The sequence below is a fragment of the Lithobates pipiens genome, unplaced genomic scaffold (assembly GCF_037356315.1).
Source record: "Lithobates pipiens isolate NorthernLeopardFrog02 unplaced genomic scaffold, aLitPip1_a1.2 Scaffold_13, whole genome shotgun sequence".
NCBI lineage: Eukaryota > Metazoa > Chordata > Amphibia > Anura > Ranidae > Lithobates > Lithobates pipiens.
In genome coordinates, this window is record NW_027507718.1 from 49,070,379 (window position 1) to 49,089,991 (window position 19,613).

Here is a 19,613-nt window from a genome sequence, read left to right on the forward strand (position 1 = left end):
TCTATCACTCTAGCATTGTCAACTGCATGATAATATTTTCTGAAATTAGGTAGCCCCATGCCTCCATGTATTTTTGATTTTATCATATGAGTAAAGCTTATGTAGGGCTTTTTGTAGGCCCATACAAATCGGGTTTGAATCTTTTTATGTCTTCTAAATAAGGAGATGGTTATCGGTAGAGTTTGCATGAAGTATAAGAGACCAGGACAAGACCTTCGGCAGTGCTCGAGTGCAATTTGTGTACAAAACTCACACCGCCTTGATCACATTGTCTCTCACCTTCTAGGCCAGGCATGAAGCCTACCTGTTTGGGGCCAATGACCTTAGAAAGTAGTGGCCTTAAGCGGTTAGCTAAATTTTTTGCTAAAAGTCCAGATTTAAAAGAGAGATCCATCTATAGCTTGTGCAATCCCTAATACCTTGTTATGTTTTGGGAGTACTGTAATGTGAGCTAGGGTGAATGAGTATTTCCTGTGAGTTGAATGCATTCAAAAGAGGTGTTTTAAAGTGGAAGTAAACTCCCCTATCGTTTTCAGCCAAGGAAGCTGCCATCTTTGCCTCTGTTTAATCTTCAAATGCTATGGTGCTGCACATGTGATTTCGTAATGACACCAGCCATTGGATGGTTTGATAGTTTGGCTGAGAGCACAGCCAATGTGCAGTTAGCATTCCCGGCATGCCTTTTTTTTTAACTGTTTAAATCCATGGGTTTACTTCCACTTAAATGTAGCACTGACCCCCGAAGAAGCTGCTGATGTCTGATTGTGCCTGCATTCTGCTACTATACCCCCAATGACTTGGCTCAATCCCCTTGACACAGCTGTGGTGCAATGTTTGTGTGAAGCTGGCAATAAAGGATAACCCCACAATATACAATATAACAATAGTATACCTTTGTTATTACCTGGGTATCCGATGCTCCACCTGCTGGGAAAGGAACAACGCTTCACACCAATTGCACTTAACCAGAAATATGTTTTTACTGGAACTGGTATAAAACAGCAATTACAGTATTAGCACTGTCGCACAAACGTAATGCAACAGCACAATGGGTATTCACAACAATCTGTACATATAAAGTTGTCTTGGATGACCCCTTAGAATGTATCTCCAAGTGGGACTAGCGCTCAGAGTGACAACGCTTTAAGTCTGGGTACCTTCCCACTTTCAGCACACCTAGGTAACCACAGGAGTATAAAGTTATCAATACAGTACAGCACAATTACTAGGGAGCTCCCCCTACTTTGAAAGGATGCAAGGCCTTGCAACGAGAGAAACAGTCTTTAGTCTTCTGTCTTCTGCTAGCTATTTGTGTTGTAGAAATTGTGATCCAACAGTTGAACAAACAAGGATTAAAGTAAGGTGAATGTAAGGCCGCGCACACACGCGGGGACTGTTCGCTCAACCTTGTTCGTCAAACAGTTTCAGCGGACAGTCCGCTCAAAATTAGCATGGACGGACTTGCCCACACACGACGAACGAACAGTCCGCTGAAACCGTGCGCGATGACGTGAACGGCACGTACGACGGGACTAGAAAACGACGTCCTATACACTGCAATGCAAACTTCGGCGTGTAAATCCTTTCTCAGCATGCGCGGAACTTAGTTTGACGAACAAGCCTACACACGAGGGGACTGTCTGCTCAAACAAAGTTTCAGCGGACAGTTTTTCGGAAATTCCGAAAAACTTTGTTCAGCAGACTGTTCGCTGAAACTGTCCGCTGAAAGCCCACACACGAGCGGACTGTCCGCCGAAACACTGTTCAGCGGACAAAGTTGGGCGAACAGTCCCCGCGTGTGTACGCAGCCTAAGAACTATTCTTGTAGTGCAGTGCACCTGTAACTGCCTCCGGTGCAATTGGCTTGGTATAACACAGTGTCAGTAGTACAGTGAAGGGTAGGCTTGAGGCCTGCTTAAACTCAGTCCTTTTATTAAGTTCTCCTCCGTGGGACTACAGGTCCCAGCAACACTGTGTTAAATGTCTAGGTGTACAAAAGTGTGTTAAGAAACTTTGGGCAACAGCACTCTCACCAAACTGGGTCTGAAGAATAGAGCAGCTTCGCTCTGCTGGTCTCAGTCTTGCTTCTCACCGGCCGGTGCCGTCATACTGCTTTGCTCTGCAAGATGAACCGGGACCCTCCGATGGCTCCGACAGGTGTCTCTGGATCCTTCCCGATCCGGTCACACAGTCTTTCCAGCGATCAGATAAAAAGCAGAGTATCTAATTGTTCCGCTCCCCAGTGGTTGTAGGCCGCGCTATCTGGAGACCTCCTCACAGGTCCTTGTAGGCAGGCCACGCATCCAGAAGAGAAAGAAAATCGCCGCACGGGCCCTTTTATATCCTACCCAGCATACAATTCAGTACTGAGTGTTCATGGGTAGGTCTCTTGGCATTCTGGGGAGGTAGGTCATTGTATAATGTAAACACATACTGTAGTTCCTGTAACATTTCTCTATGTTCATGAAAAGGAAAATAATTGAAGTCCATTTCACGTGTAGGCCACTAGATGGTGCCAAATACTAAATTATAACACTGCTCATAGATTAACATTGCATTATATTAGCAGGCAAAAATACCAGTGTTACATAAGTATATGCACAAATGTTTTGTAGTATTGGGCAGTGTACCCATCTGGGCCTGGGCTTTTACCCGATTTCAGCTCTTTAATTACTTCTGCAAGTTCCTCATTACTGATGGGTTTGTCTAGGTCCTTGCTAATTGTAGTGTTCAATGTAGGGATTTTACTTTGATGTAAGTATTCTTTTAAAATGGATTCTCTGTTTCATTGTAACATAGCAGGTTTATTCTGTGGTGGGAGGTTATATAGGTTAGAATAATGATTTTGGAATTGTTTCGCAATCTGCTCTGGGGAGACTTCCAATTTCCCAGCTTTATTTCTGATGCTCTGTATATTAGAAGATAATTGGGTCTCCTTTAGGGCCCTTGCTAGAAATATACCGGTTTTGTCACCTTGTTAATAATTTATACCTTCACATAGAAAAAGTATGTGTTTAGCTTTGGAATCTGATAGCTGTTGAAGTAATTTGTGGTTTGCTAAAAGCTCTTTACCTATCTTGACCACTAACGATTGTTTCTGTTGCATTTCTAATGTTCACAAGTTTTGTAATTCCTAGTTCTCTTTCGCGTTTGTGTTTCGCCATCCATTTTCTGAATTTAAAAAAGTGCATTTGTGGGCTTCCCAGATTGTCAAGGAAGCCACTTCCTGTGATTAATTAGATGTAAAGAAGTGTGAAAGTTCTACTGTGATATGTTGGTGAATTTCAGGGTCCGTTAGTAGGGAGGGGTTTAGTCTCCAGTTAAATGTTTTCTGTGTTTGTTGTGTGGTTGTGGCAAGTAACATAGAAACTGGGGAATGATCATACATTTTTTGATTCCCTATCTTTGCATCGCAGTCAAATCCAGTTGAGATATAAAGATATAGTCAATACATGAATATTTGTTATGGACATTGGAGCAGTATGTGAAGTCTCTCTCTTCTGGGTGTAGGGTTCTCCATACACCAGCAAGTGTCAGAGAGTGCAATAGTCCCTTAAGCCATTTTAGTAACTTATACATAATGCTGAAATGTCCATTTTATGAGCGAAAGTGAGTTTTTTGTAGGAAGACTAAGCCCTTGTACACACGGTCGGAGAATCTGTCGGAATGAGTCTTATCGGACCACGTCGTCAGATAATCCGACTGTGTGTGGTATGCATCGGACTGATTCCATCCGAATCTCCGTCCGATCCAAATTTCCAACATGTTGGAAAGATTTCCCGACCAACTGGGCCGGACGGACCTAATCCGATCATGTGTAGAGCATTTTCATCGGACCAAGTGCCACGCATGCTCAGATCAAATTCCTACATCAAAGCTATTGGCTACTAGCCTGAATGTAGTCCCATCGTAACGAAATTACGTCATCACGTTCTGAAAGATCGGATTTTTCGCCAACTTGGCCCGACCGTGTGTATGCAACAGTTTCGGACACAATCCGTCGGACTAAATCCGATGGGCAAAATCTGACGGATTTGGTTGGCAAAATCTCCGACCGTGTGTACGTGGGCTCATGCCGCATATACACATATCAGACTATCCGGCGGACTTAGTCTGGCGGACAATCCGCCGGACTGTCCGCCGGACTTTCCGAATGAACTACCTGCCCACACATGGTACACATGGTTTTGCGGCGGACTAGGTCCGGTGGTACTTAGTCCGCCGGATTATCCGCCGTACTTTTCAAATCAACGGTTTCGCCCACACACACGGAGGAAAGTCCGTTAATTTTGAACGTGTCTCCAGATAGCCGAGGCCAGCAATGCCTCCTTCGCTGGTCACCTGGTATGGAGTTAAAGGGGAAGCCCTACGCTGAAAAAATGGTGTGGGGGTCCCCCTCTAGGTCCATATCAGACCCTTATCTGAGCACGCTACCCGGCCAGTCAGGAAAGGGGGTGGGGACGAGCGAGTGCCCCCCCTCCTGAGCCGTACCAGGCTGCGTGCCCTCAACATGGGCACCTTGTCCCCATGTTGATGAGGACAATGGCCTCTTCCCGACAACCCTGGCCGTTGGCTGTCGGGGTCTGCGGGTGGGGGGCTTTTAACGGAATCCGGGAGCCCCCTTTAATAAGGGGGCCCCCGGATACTGGCCCCCCACCCTATGTGAATGAGTATGGGGTACAATGTACCCCTACCCATTCACCTGTGAAAAAAACGTAAAAAAACACAACACACAAGGTTTAAAAATAATTTATTGCACTGCTCCGGGGGTCTTCCGTCTTGGGGGGTCTTCTCCCCGGACTCCTCCGCTATCTTCTGCTAGCTCTTTTACTAGCGGAGGAGCCCGGCTTTCTTCTTCTTCGCCGCCCTCTTCTTCCGACTTCGGGGGTCTTGTCCCCCTCTTCGGTTCTTCTTTCCGGGCCACCGTGCCTTCTTCTAGCTCTTTTACAAACGGTGGCCCGGTCTTCTGTCACCGCTCGTCCCCACCCCCTTTCCTGACCGGCCAGGTAGCATGCTCGGATAAGGGTCTGATATGGACCTAGAGGGGGACCCCCACACCGTTTTTTTCAGCGTATGGCTTCCCCTTTAACGTTATACCAGATGACGGAGCCAGTGACGCCTCCTTCACTGGTCCCGGCTACCTGGAGCCGCAATCAAAATGAACAGACTTTTCTCCGGGCGGGAAAAGTCCATTCATTTCAAAAGTACAGACTAGCACATACAGGGCCGTATTGTCCGGCGGACATATTTAGGTGCAAAACTACTTTCTTAGTCTTCCGGACTTTTGGGTAAAAAAAGTCCGCCGGAGCCCACACACGGGCGGATTGTCTGGCGGACTTGAGTCCGCCGGACTTTTCCACCAGATTGTTTGATTGTGTGTACGTGGCTTAAGTGTGGGTTGTTTTTCTTTAGTTCTCGTAGCAGTGATGCCATCTTTTCAGAGATGTTTAAACCTATGCAACTGAGAGAGATCAGCGTGTACCCTCTCCCAAGGGCAGAGAAAGACATAATAAGTTGTGGTACGATGGGTTATTGATAGAAATTAGTGCCTGTACTCACCTTAATGTGGGTGTTGTGACCTTGTTCCTTTGAGTAGATAATAAACCTTGAGTATGATCTGAAGGGGAGGATAAAAGTAAGTTAGAGAGAAAATAGAAATATAGGTGAGTGAAAGTGTTTTGAGAGGAAATAAAACAGGAGAGAAAGGTTACGTAGCCACTGATATAGGTTCAAAAATAAACTTTAGTCATATATAAACTACAATATGGCTATAAAGTATGGTAACAACGCCTCTTGGTAATATACACCTAGGCTAAGAAAGTCACAGAATTTTGTAGTCTAAGAAAGGCTTGTGTAACCACTGGTTTGTCTACTTGTGGGAAGTATGGGAGGAGATAAACAGTAACCCACAAAAACAAGTTAATAACCAGTGGCGGAATTATAGGGGTCACCAAGATCGCCATGGCGACCGGGCCCCTTGCTGCAGGGGGCCCTCAGGCCCCCTGTACTCTTCCGTAGGAGGGGAGGCTGAGAGGAGCTCCTCTATCATCAGCCGAACTGAAATCGGCTCTGTGCGGGAGCTCCTCACATTAGGGTAAAGTGTGTGCTCTTTGTCTCCCCCTACAGTGCAGTACCCGGCAGGAAGAATGTAAATGTCTGCCGTTTTTTTTTTTATAAGACTAGCTACTGCATTTGTGTTTATATGTGTGTGTGTGAGCATGCTTGTATGTATGTGTGTGTGAGCATGCTTGTATGTGCGTGTGTGAGCATGCTTGTATGTGCGTGTGTGAGCATGCTTGTATGTGCGTGTGTGAGCATGCATGTATGTGTGTGTGTGTGAGCATGCATGCTTGTATGTATGTGTGTGAGCATGCTTGTATGTGTGCGTGTGAGCATGCTTGTATGTGAGTGTGTGAGCATGCTTGTATGTGCGTGTGTGAGCATGCTTGTATGTGCGTGTGTGAGCATGCATGTATGTGTGTGTGTGAGCATGCTTGTATGTGTGTGTGTGAGCATGCATGTATGTGTGTGTGTGTGAGCATGCTTGTATGTGTGTGTGTGTGTGTGTGTGTGTGAGCATGCTTGTATGTATGTGTGTGTGTGTGAGCATGCGTGTGTGTGAGCATGCATGTATGTGTGTGTGTGTGTGTGTGTGAGCATGCATGTGTGTGAGCATGCATGTATGTGTGTGTGTGTGAGCATGCATGTGTGTGTAAGCATGTATGTGTGTGAGCATGTATGTGTGTGTGTGTGTGTGTTCATATATGTATGTGTATGTATGCATGTTTGTGTGCGCATGTATGTGAGTGTGCATGTATGCATATGTATGTATGTGAATGTGCATGTGTTTATCAGTGACGGTGCATCCAAAAGGGTGCACAGGTGTCACCCCCTCTCTCCAGCTACACCCTCTATGACCAATGGATAGATTCATGCATAGCATAGCATGAATCTATCCATAGCCACCGCTGGCACCCCCATATTTAGGTGTCTGGTCCCTTTTGGGGTGTCTGGCGCCTGAATTACAACCGCGGGAGGTGTTTTTGAAGCACCTGATTAGAGCCATGGGCTCGAATAGGCTTCAAAATAGGTGAACTGCGAGCGCCATGCTTGACGCTCGCAGTCTGCCCAGGTGTGTTAGAAAAGTGAATTAATATTCACTTTCCTAACACTGAACCGCCTCTCCCCCACAGTGGCATCATTTGATGGGCACACCAACAGCATTTGATGTGCACAGTGGTGGCATTTGATGGGCACAGTGGCAGCATTTGTTGGGTACACTGGCAGCATTTGATGGGCACAGCGGTGGCATTTGATGATGGGCACAGCGGCAGAGTTTGATGGGCACAGCGGCAGAGTTTGATGGGCACAGTGGTGACATTTGATAATACAGTGGTGGCGTTTGATGGGCACAGTGGCTTTAATTGATGTTTTTTAAATCGGTTCCTTTATATGCGGCCACCCACTTGGGACTGGGCCCTGGTGTTCCACCATCGGGCTCGGAGAAAAGAGCCCTGTCCGGAGGTCGGGGGGAGGGGGCCCTCCAAGGTTTCCTGCATCGGGGCCCTGAAGGTTCTAGTTACGCCACTGTTAATAACTATATGAACTAAATAGGTCTGAGCCCAGGCATTTTCATTGAAAGCTAAACAGACAAATGTTGAAAATAAATCTCCCTCTTGGTGGCACCGGGAGTGGGCAAGGCTGTTTGAAGTGCCAACTCCAACTGATAAGTCACAATATAAGCTCAAAAGGTGCTCTAAATATTTTCATAAACATTAACTTAAATTTAGCATAAACAGGTCAATTTAGTTGCTTATCCTGGGCGGAAATATATATGGTAATTTAGACCAAAAATAGTCTTTTCCTGCTCAGGAAGGGTAGTGAGAAGTTTACTAAGTCAGATCTGGGTTGGTATGAACTTAATAGAAATGTTTATAGTAGTTACAGAATCTGCCTAAATATGGCAATAATGCCTTCTATAGTAATTTCAGGCATTAGGTGCTGGGTCCCCAGTGTCAATCGCTTGAATTTGCATTTTCATTGCTGGAACTAGAACCCTGGGGCACTGATCCATGTGGGTATTAGTAGAGTCAGAGGTATTTTCCATGTGTGTCCCTGATATGCTATACATATAGACCCGAATGTGGGTCGATTTAGGTCTGCTCTCTAGCTCAAGAACCTGGGTGATCTTGACTAGTGCTTGGAATCTCGGATTGGATTAAGCAAGGTCAATATATGTGACAGCAATATCAAAGTTCAGACAAGCTAACCTGATATGTGACCCTGTGACTGTCATGTGTATAGCCCCAAATCTTGAGTAGCTAAGACCTTTAAAGAAATGTCAGTTGTTGGTCAGATAGGCGTGGGGTACACTAAATGACATTGGCGTATGAGATTGCAATCTCAGAAAATGTCCCTGAGACTCGGTGTACTGGGGGATTTGGATTGATAGGTCATTCGGCATGGGGCTCCAGTTGGTTTTCTGTTAGTCTTGGATCCTTTAGCAGGTAGCCTGGAAGGCAAGAATGGTGGTAATGATGGTGGCCTGGAGGGCATTTCCTGATTTCTAAATTCTATGTTCCTGTAGCGCGGGCTCCTGAAAAGCACGTGTTTTTCTCTATTTAACGTTCCTAGAACCACAGTTTGATTTTTGGTTTAATTATACAAATTTATGGTTTCAGTACCAGTCTGGCTGGATTGCACTGTGTTCTGCTTGCCATCACTGACAGGTGTGAGAACGCAGTTCAGCTGGGCACATTGAGTGCCATTTCTTCTCGGAACCAACCCAGTGGGCGTATCATCCTGCTGTGCATTCTGGGAGAGGGTACTTAAGGTACTGAAATCACATGCTTCTGGGTTCCGGTCCAGAGGATTTTTCTGTCTGGTCCTGGTCCTCCTGACCAGCCCCCATGGCTCTCCTGGCTTGGGGTGCGGATCCATCCAATTCCGAGTCTCGGGGCTGGCTAGCTTGAGGCAGGGAGGATTCGGAGGTGGTCCAGTGCCATCTCATCTGTGAAGAGGCCCAGCAACTGAAGAAGCAACCAGAGGAGGACTCTTCGGGAGAAGGCTATGCAGAAGGCTGGCTTCTCAGAAAGAGTCTGGAGGCATAGTGGAAAGCGAATCTACACTTGTACAGTATCGCCGGCTGCAAGATACTGGTACCGTATGAGGGCTCTCTAAATTTGTCTACACCCTTCAGTTTACTACAAGTGTTCTACAACAAGTCTGTGGCAGAGACTTTACTACAAGTGTTCTACAACAAGTCTGTGGCAGAAACTTTATTCAAACATTCCATATGCAAGTCTGTGGCAGAGGCTTCGCTTTGTCTGAACACTCTATCAGCTGCTGGGCTTGGTGAGAGGAGGTCTATCCGGTAGCAGTGAGGATCCAGTTGGGAATGGCTATTCTCTGGATTGCTATAGTGAGAGACTACCTACTTTGAATAAATTTCAAGAGTACCTGAACTTTCTACCTAAAACCCTCTAACCCTCATTGAGAGACTGTGTTTTGTCTACTCCTTTTTGCAAATAAAAATCCTTAAATTGGATCCAGTGTCAGTTTCTACAATCCTTTGGGCCATCAACCTTGGGAAACCCCTAGACATACACAAGGTCAATAAGGTAACGGTAAGCCCAACTAAAATCAGCAGCTCCTTTGGGGGTCAGTGCTACATACCATTCTGGAACATCCACAAATGGGATCTGTAACAAATCATAGAATTAAGGAATGTCCTCTGTGAAGCGATATTTAGCTTAACTGCTTTCATTCTTTAAGAAATTTAGTTTCCATTTTGTCTCTCTCTCTAACATCCACCTTACAAAATGGATGCTCAAGTTTTGCTAGTCTAGTTTCGTTTCCCATGTTACTGTTATCTTATTTAGTTGTTTCGTTTCTTGGAAAGCACATGATTTTGAGGAATTGCTAGTTTCACTTTTGTCGTAGGCTGTACTTGTATATGATTGGATAATTTGTATGATACATTCACAGGACGGTACTTTCTGAAAGCCCCCTTTATAATATTCGCACCAAAGAATAAAGATTTAGATTTGCTCGGAGAGACTTTGTTGTTTTGTGTCATTGTCTCAATGGGCTAATCTCCCAGGCCTGTGTGGGGATTGAATGTCACACTATGACAGACATGAAGGGGTTAAGAAATCACCTTTAGACAATCTACATTCCCTTCAGTTTGGGGGCTCGTCCGGGGTCGATTATAATATTTGTCTATATGGTGAGTTGAATTGATATATGTATTTGTCACTGTGACATCTATTCAGAAATCGTTCTTTGAACCTGTAATTTATGTAGAAGTTGTTTTCAGACCTCGTTGATAAGTTTAACTGCTCTGAGAAGCAGTAAAAAAAGCTGTTCTGAGTTAACAGTGATAAAGCCTTGGGTGGGCTTTAATGGACTCTGAGAAGTTCATTTAATAAGACTGCTTTAAGAAGCAGCACCTGTTCCCGTGTGAACAGGTAGAGAAGCCTTGGGTGGGCTTTAATGGACTCCGAGAAGTTAATTTAATAAGACTGCTTTAAGAAGCAGCACTTGTTCCCGTGTGAACAAGGAGAAAGCTCTGAGGGGGCTTTCACGGACTCTGAGAAGTTCGTAGGAAAATGATTTATACAGTACTGTAATTATAAAAAAAAGTCTGCTAAAGTGTGACGGACGAAACCCAACTCTTTGTTTATCTTCCTATCGCCCGTAGAAGTTTATAATATGATTTAACTGTTTGTGTGGAATTTGTCAGCGTTGTAAGGTAAGACAACGCTTTCCACTGCACTGTGTTATAAGGGTACGTAAATAAAAGGCGACAGACGCATCTTGCGGTGAACTCCTTTTTGTGATTGATGGAAGTTCCCCAACCGAAACGTAGAGCGATGCTACAGTATCCGGTGATGTATTTATGTTTTCTCTTAATGATTTACATATGAATGCTTTGACTCTAATGTATGAGATAGTGAGCATAGTAGCAGTGTTAATAACACTCTCTTAAGGTAATGCATAAATTGGCATAGTCGGTAGTATACTCTGAGGCTAACTTTTGATCAAAACAGGCTATTTGAGTAATTCTTTTTGCTGACATCTCTTGCACAGGGGAAGCCAGGTGCAAAATTTCGACATTTGGCTTTTTGCCAACAGGGTTCAAGTGCTAATATCTCACTGACCGTAATAGATAGTGAGGAATTGTTTGCGGCATTGGTACTACAGCAATTGAAAGTAGTGTTTGAACCTGTTGGCACTAAATATAAAATATATAAATATAAATAAAAATTGTTTGGTTATAAAAATAAGAAAAGTAATAATGCACAAAGCTTGCTTGTGATCAGGGGAACCTCTGGCCATAAGGAGTGCTTGTTGGAATTTTGCCAAAAAAAAAAAAAATAAATAAATAAGAAAGTAAAGGAAATAAAAGTCAGAATGTTTAGAAAGAAAAATAAGGATGAAAATAAACATGCTGTGGAGATCCCCGGCTGGACCGAGGCTCCCTATAGCATCCTAGCCACAACATTGTCCACGATGGGTTTAACAGAGACATGAGATGGTGGATTTAAGGGTTAAATCAACGTTTTCTATGCATGTACCATGCGCCCCCCTCCTCCCCCTTACATTCCACAACCAGATAAGAGTTTCATGAAAGACTTCATTACATGAGGACACACAGTAAATATCAGAGTGGGCTACAAGCACAATAACTGATTTCTGACAGCGAAGGATGCTGCAGGATGTTTTGACATCCTTAACCAGTTGCCGACCGCCGCACGACGATGTACGTCGACAGCATGGCACGGGCAGGCATATGGGCGTACCTGTACGTCCCTGCCTTCCCGCGGGTCGGGGGCCCGATCGGGCCCCCGCCCGGTGCCTGCGGCGGTCGGTTTTCGTCCGGGAGCGATCCGGGACGAGGGGGCGGCCATTCATTCATGGCCACCCCCTCGCGATCGCTCCCGACGAATAGAAATCCCCCGTGACATCACTTCCTCTCCTGTAATGTAAACACAGGAGAGGAAGTGATGTATTCTCTCCTCCGTGTCGGTATTTTTCGTTCCGACACGGAGGAGAGCGGATCGGTGAGTTGCACCAACACTCTACACACACAGTAGAACATGCCAGGCACACTCACACCCCCCCTTTACCCCCCGATCACCCCCCCAATTACCCCTGCCCCCCAGTCACAGTGACACCAATGTCATTTATTTTTATTTTTTTGCATTGGTGTCATTTGTGACTGTAATAACTGTTAGGGCAGTTAGGGTTAGCCCCCTTTAGTTCTAATGTACCCCCCTAACCCCCCCAATAAAGGTTTAACCCCGTGATCACCCCCCGTCGCCAGTGTCACTAAGGCTGGGTTCACATTGCAGCGGTTTATGAGAACGAATGTGATTCGCACCGCACTGCAGTGCAAATCACATCCGATCTCTGTGCGATTCGAGTTCAGCCATTCGCCGCACCCGCCGCACCCGCCGCAAATTCGCACGGGACCCTTTTTTTGGCCCGCAGCAGAATCGGATCGCATGGGTGTTCACACCATGCGATCCGAGTTTGCAGATCGCACTGCGATATGCGAACTGATCTGGGGGTGTCAGTAACATTTCACTGACACTCCCAGCAGTTCGCATAGGGCAGTGTGAACTGCCGCCGGGAGGCATGCGATGCGGGAACCCGCCGCGGATTCGTGGCGTTTCCGCATCGCTCCAGTGTGAACCCAGCCTAATAAGCGATCATTTTTCTGATCGCCGTATTAGTGTCACAGGTGACGCTAGTTAGGCAGGTAGGTATTTAGGTTCGCCGCAGCTTTTTATAGCGCCAGGGACCCCCATATACTACCGCATAAAGCCCCCTGATTGCCCCCTAGTTAACCCTTTCACCAGTGATCACCATATAACTGTTACAGGTGACGCTGGTTGGTTAGTTATTTTTTTATAGTTTCAGGGCACCCGCCATTTATTACCTAATAAAGGTTTAACCCCCTGATCACCCGGCGGGTGTCATTTGTGACTAATAACTGTTAGGGCAGTTAGGGTTAGCCCCCTTTAGTTCTAAGGTACCCCCTAACCCCCCCAATAAAGGTTTAACCCCGTGATCACCCCCCGTCGCCAGTGTCACTAAGGCTGGGTTCACATTGCAGCGGTTTATGAGAATGGATGTGATTCGCACCGCACTGCAGTGCAAATCACATCCGATCTCTGTGCGATTCGAGTTCAGCTATACAGATAGTATGGCTGAATTCGTGTCGCACCCGCCGCACCCGCCGCAAACTCGCACGGGACCCTTTTTTTGGTCCGCAGCAGAATTGGATCGCATGGGTGTTCACACCATGCGATCCAAGTTTGCAGATCGCACTGCGATATGCGAACTGATCTGGGGGTGTCATTAACATTTCACTGACACTCCCAGCAGTTCGCATAGGGCAGTGTGAACTGCCGCCGGGAGGCATGCGATGCGGGAACCCGCCGCGCATTCGTGGCGTTCCCGCATCGCTCCAGTGTGAACCCAGCCTAATAAGCGATCGTTTTTCTGATCGCTGTATTAGTGTCACAGGTGACGCTAGTTAGGCAGGTAGGTATTTAGGTTCGCCGCAGCTTTTTATAGCGCCAGGGACCCCCATATACTACCGCATAAAGCCCCCTGATTGCCCCCTAGTTAACCCTTTCACCAGTGATCACCATATAACTGTTACAGGTGACGCTGGTTGGTTAGTTATTTTTTTATAGTTTCAGGGCACCCGCCATTTATTACCTAGTCTCACTAGTGTACCCCTAAATTTAGGGGTGTCTACTTTCCAAAATGGGGTCATTTGGGGGGGGGTTTGTGCCATCTTGGCATTTTATGGCCTTCAAAACTGTAACGCCCTTAGAAAGCCTGAAGGCGGTGCTTGGTTTTCGGGGCCCCGTACGCGGCTAGGCTCCCAAAAAGTCCCACATATGTGGTATCCCCGTACTCAGGAGAAGCAGCAGAATTTATTTTGGGGTGTTATTTCACATATGCCCATGGCATGCGTGAGCAATATATCATTTAGTGACAACTTTGTGAAAAAAAAAAAAAAAGTTTGTAATTTTCCTGCAACTTGTGGCAAAATATAAAATATTCCATGGACTCAACATGCCTCTCAGCAAATAGCTTGGGGTGTCTACTTTCTAAAATGGGGTCATTTGTGGGGGTTTTGTGCCACCTTGGCATTTTATGGCCTTCAAAACTGTAATAGGTAGTGAGAAGTGAACTCAAAAATTTACGCCCTTAGAAAGCCTGAAGGCGGTGCTTGGTTTTCGGGGCCCCGTACGCGGCTAGGCTCCCAAAAAGTCCCACATATGTGGTATCCCCGTACTCAGGAGAAGCAGCAGAATTTATTTTGGGGTGTCATTTCACATATGCCCATGGCATGCATGAGCAATATATCATTTAGTGACAACTTTGTGAAAAAAAAAAAAAAAAAAAAGTTTGTAATTTTCCCGCAACTTGTAGCAAAATATAAAATATTTCATGAACTCAACATGCCTCTCAGCAAATAGCTTGGGGTGTCTACTTTCTAAAATGGGGTCATTTGTGGGGGTTTTGTGCCATCTTGGCATTTTATGGCCTTCAAAACTGTAATAGGTAGTGAGAAGTGAACTCAAAAATTTACGCCCTTAGAAAGCCTGAAGGCGGTGCTTGGTTTTCGGGGCCCCGTACGCGGCTAGGCTCCCAAAAAGTCCCACATATGTGGTATCCCCGTACTCAGGAGAAGCATCAGAATTTATTTTGGGGTGTCATTTCACATATGCCCATAGCATGTGTGAGCAATATATCATTTAGTGACAACTTTGTTTAAAAAAAAAAAATATTTTTTTTTTTGTCATTATTCAATCGCTTGAGGCAAAAAAATAAAATATTCAATGGGCTCAACATGCCTCTTATCAATTTCCTTAGGGGGTCTACTTTCCAAAATGGGGTCATTTGGGGGGGTTTTGTACTGCCCTGCCAATTTAGCACCTCAAGAAATGAGATAGGCAGTCGTAAACTAAAAGCTGCGTAAATTCCAGAAAACGTACCTTAGTTTGTAGATGTGACAACTTTTGCGCAAACCAATAAATATACAATTATTGACTTTTTTTTACCAAAGACATGTGGCTGAATACATTTTGGCCTAAATGTATGACTAAAATTGAGTTTATTGGATTTTTCTAATAACAAAAAGTAGAAAATATAATTTTTTTTCAAAATTTGCGGTCTTTTTACGTTTATATCGCAAAAAATAAAAATCGCAGAGGCAATCAAATACCATCAAAAGAAAGCTCTATTTGTGGGAAGAAAAGGACGCAAATTTTGTTTGGGTACAACATTGCATGACCGCGCAATTACCAGTTAAAGCAGCGCAGTGCCAAAGTGTAAAAAGACCTCTGGTCATTTACCAGCAAAATGGTCCGGTCTGAAAGTGGTTAAGCAAACACCAGTGCAGACACATTATCAAAATGATTTCTCAGGAAATAAAAGGGGTAACTTTTATAAAAGGGAGGGGGCAAGGACAAAGAGGGGGTTACACACAGAGACAACCAAGAGGGAAATTGTCTCGCCCTACATTAACATTAACCCAGTAAGAAGGCAAATGGTGACTATAGGTTTGTACAAGACCTAAGGGCCATCAATAGCCTAATGGTACCGATTGCCCCAATAGTGTCTGATGTGTCATCAATACTGCCATACCACAGGATGCAGAGTATTTTACTGTGATTGATTTATTGAATGCTTTTTTTATTTCCGTCCCTGTGGATGAGGAGACACAGCCAATCTTTGCTTTCTAACGAACATATATGGTGTAGAAAGCCCCAGGGCTATGTAGACTCCTCTGCAGTCTATCCCATTGTCCTCCAAACTACTCTCAGAGCTTGGATACCAGGACACTGTTCATCCCTGCTGCAGTATGTGACTCCTCATCTGCAGTTCTACTCGGTGGCCACCCTGGAGGATGGGAGGGATCTTTTGAAATGTTTTTTTGAAAGTGGTCACAAAGTGTCAAAGAAATTATTGCAATGGTGTCAGGAAATGGTTACATATCTTGGTTGTGTACTCTCAAAAGGAGAAAGGAAAGTCAATCACAAAAGAGCTATGGTTCTTGTGGGTCTGCCCTGCCCACTTACTAAGAAAGACATGCTTACCTTTCTTGGTATGATTGGTTACTGCCGCCAATGAATACCTGACTGTTCCTACTATGACAATCTCCTGAGACAAGCCATAGGTTCAGACATGCCAGACTGTATAAAATGGTCAGATGAAATGTGCAATGCTTTTGTGTATTTGAAAAATGCTATGGTAATGGCTCCAGGGCTCGGCCTCCCTAATTATGGAAAAAAAATGTTTTATTTGTTTGCAAGGGAAAATTGTAAGACTTTGTCAGGTGTCCTCGCTCAGGAGCATGGAGGCAAGTTGCGCCCTATTGGTTTTTTTTTCCTCAAAGATGGTTCCGGTGCAGGTTCAAGGCATGCCTGTGTGTCTCAGAGCTCTCGTGTCCTGTGTGATGATGGTTCAGATAACCACTTCTTTCACTCTGGGGCACGACAGGACACTTCACACCACCAACAATGTATCAATCCTATTGAAAAATGTACATACACAGCACATGTCTGCTCAGAGGTTGAGCGGCTATGAGGTGATCGTGGTGTCTAATCCAAAATTGCACATCAAATATGCTTCTCCCACTTCAGGACCAGCACCATTCTTAAATGCCCTTTAGAATTAAAAGGAGAGCAGGATGAGGTTGTGCCACAACATGATTGCATAAACCTCATTCACCAAGACACATCACCCAGGTCTGATTTATCTTTCACAGCACTGCAGAGCACACACAGGCCAACAAACAGATAGCCAAGGGAAATGCTCTGGCTGGTTTAGCTGCTAAACAATCTGCTATTTCACAAAATGCACAGATCTAAATGCCCATGCTAGCCCCAGAATTGCCCTTCTTTGATCAGGTTCTTTCAGATTTGTAGAGATGTGCAGAAGAAGCTGATCTCAGGGATTGGGACAAAATAAGTGTGCAGAAAGATCCAAAAACTGGACTTCTCTGCAAAGAGGGGAAGCCATGTATACCAGAAGCTAGTGCATCACTTTTTATTTCTCAGTACCATGGAATAGGTCACAGAGGCTGGAAGGCCACTTGTGAACTATTGGAGAAATATTTTTATTTTCCAGAACTTTTCTGGAGGGTTAAAGATTATGTATCAAGATGCATCACATGTATCAGGAGAAATCCACACAAGGCCAAACACTCCTTTTACACATTTGCAGATTGACTTCACACACATGCCCAAACTAGGCAAAAGACAGAAATATCTTTTGGTAATTGTGAACATTTTCTCAAGATGAATTGAACTTTTTGTAACCACAAAAGAAGATGCACAAACAGTAGTGGGGATCCTCATTCAGGAAATCATTCCTCGATGGGGATGCCCACTTCAAATAAACTCAGACAATTGACCTACATTTGTATCAAGGGTCTGCCAGGACTTGGTAAAAACTCTCAAGATAGAATGGTAGTTTCACATTCCCTACCAACCCTCAAAGCTCAGGGATAATAGAAAGAATGAACAGAACAATTAAAAAGACAAAATAAGAAAGGCCACAGGAGGAACCTTTGCCAACTGGAAGAAGGTCCTCCCAGCAGTCCTGGCAGAAATAAAAATGACCCCTTCCAAGACAACAGGGTATTCACCTTTTGAAGTCTTGATGGGTCTACCTTTCCCCACCCCATGGGCCAGAGCACCTTTAATGATAGAAAAGGGAGATTTAGACTTAATACAGGAAGAATATGTAAGGAAATTGGTTGAAACATTTGATACAGTTGAGAGAAATGTTGCTCGCACCTCTCCTTTTTCTTCACAGGAAGCTACTCACCTCTTTAAGGTGGGAGACACCGTGGTGGCCCAAGGCCCAATAGCTGAACAGAAGTAAGAAGCAAGAGTATCCCTTTGAACCTCCTACCACAGTGGTTGCAGTGACCAGAACAGCCATCCCAGTGGAAAATTGCCAGTCCTGGATCCATGCCAACAGAGTGAAAAAGGTTGCCCAAAGCCCCAAGAGCTGGAAGGAGATCTTGGATACAGGAGGCCCTCAAGCAGAAGTCCAAGCAGAGGAAGGAGGAGTTCCTGGGAAAGCAGGTCCGGCCAGAGAAGATGACCTCGCTTATTTCACCACAGACTTCTGGCAAGGAATTTTGCCTCCTGATCCTGATCTCTCTGACAGTGTTCCTACCCACCTGAAGATTTGGGTGCAATTAAAAGAATCTTTTGGAACACACACACAAACACACAAGAGAGCATTACAGTGACACAAGCTAGAATCAAGAGAGAGACTGGAGATAGTTTTACTGATAAGATGCTTTTGCTAAAATTTAAGTATGCTTATGCTCGGGGAAAAAATCAGGGTATGAAGAATGTAGGATATGTAACAAATGACATCCTAGCACTGCCTGAATTCCCCTTTTGTCTGTACCTTTAAATATTTCCTCCTTTCTCAACGAGACTCCTCCTGTCCTGTATTCCTGACTAACATATCCACTCTGTACATAAACAACTTTGTTACCTTTCCAATAGCAGGTAGAAGTAATTCCCCTGATTGGTGTTTTAATTTAGGGAATGAGACACAGACTAGGCCTTCTTTCTGCAGCAGGTCAATATTTAACATCAAGATGTGGGAGTGCCTGCTCACTGTTTCAAGTATCTGACCCAGGGCTAAACTGTACTTTGCATAACTTTTCTTCTTTCCCTAAAAATGTAGGTGAAATATTGCACCAATAATCGCGACACAGGACGAGTACACTCATGAGATTGTCGCTAAGAGACCTTTTGCACTAGGACAAAGTATTTATGTATGTTGTGGGAAAGTGTGTTATCCCTGGGTGCCCCTTCATATTAAGGGATGGTGTTACCTTGCATACTTGGTACCTGTCATGGGAGTGGTAGGGGATGATAAAAGGGGACATCCCTTAGAGGTCAGCTCCAGCAGGAAGCTAGGGACATTGCTGGGCTTGGAGGTATATTTTCATGGTTATGATATTTATCCTTGCTCTGATTCTTTACCTCTGCTTTAAGTGTTGCACTTGCACAGTTGCACGCCTTCAATCTCCCGATAAGGTTCTATCCTACATGACATACATGAAGAGTCATCAGGCAATCAACGCCACAACCCCAAAGAAGTATTAAGACACAACATAGAATGTAGAGATCATCTTATATGATCTAAGAGGGGATTGAAGGGATATTTAGCTTAACCGCTTTCATTCTTTAAGAAATTTAGTTTCCATTTTGTCTCTCTCTCTAACATCCACCTCACAAAATGGATGCTCAAGTTTTGCTAGTCTAGTTTCGTTTCCCATGTTACTGTTATCTTATTTAGTTGTTTTGTTTCTTGGAAAGCACATGATTTTGAGGAATTGCTAGTTTCACTTTTGTCGTAGGCTGTACTTGTATATGATTGGATAATTTGTATGATACATTCACAGGGCGGTACTTTCTGAAAGCCCCCTTTATAATATTCGCACCAAAGAATAAAGATTTAGATTTGCTCAGAGAGACTTTGTTGTTTTGTGTCATTGTCTCAATGGGCTAATCTCCCAGGCCTGTGTGGGGATTGAACGTCACACTATG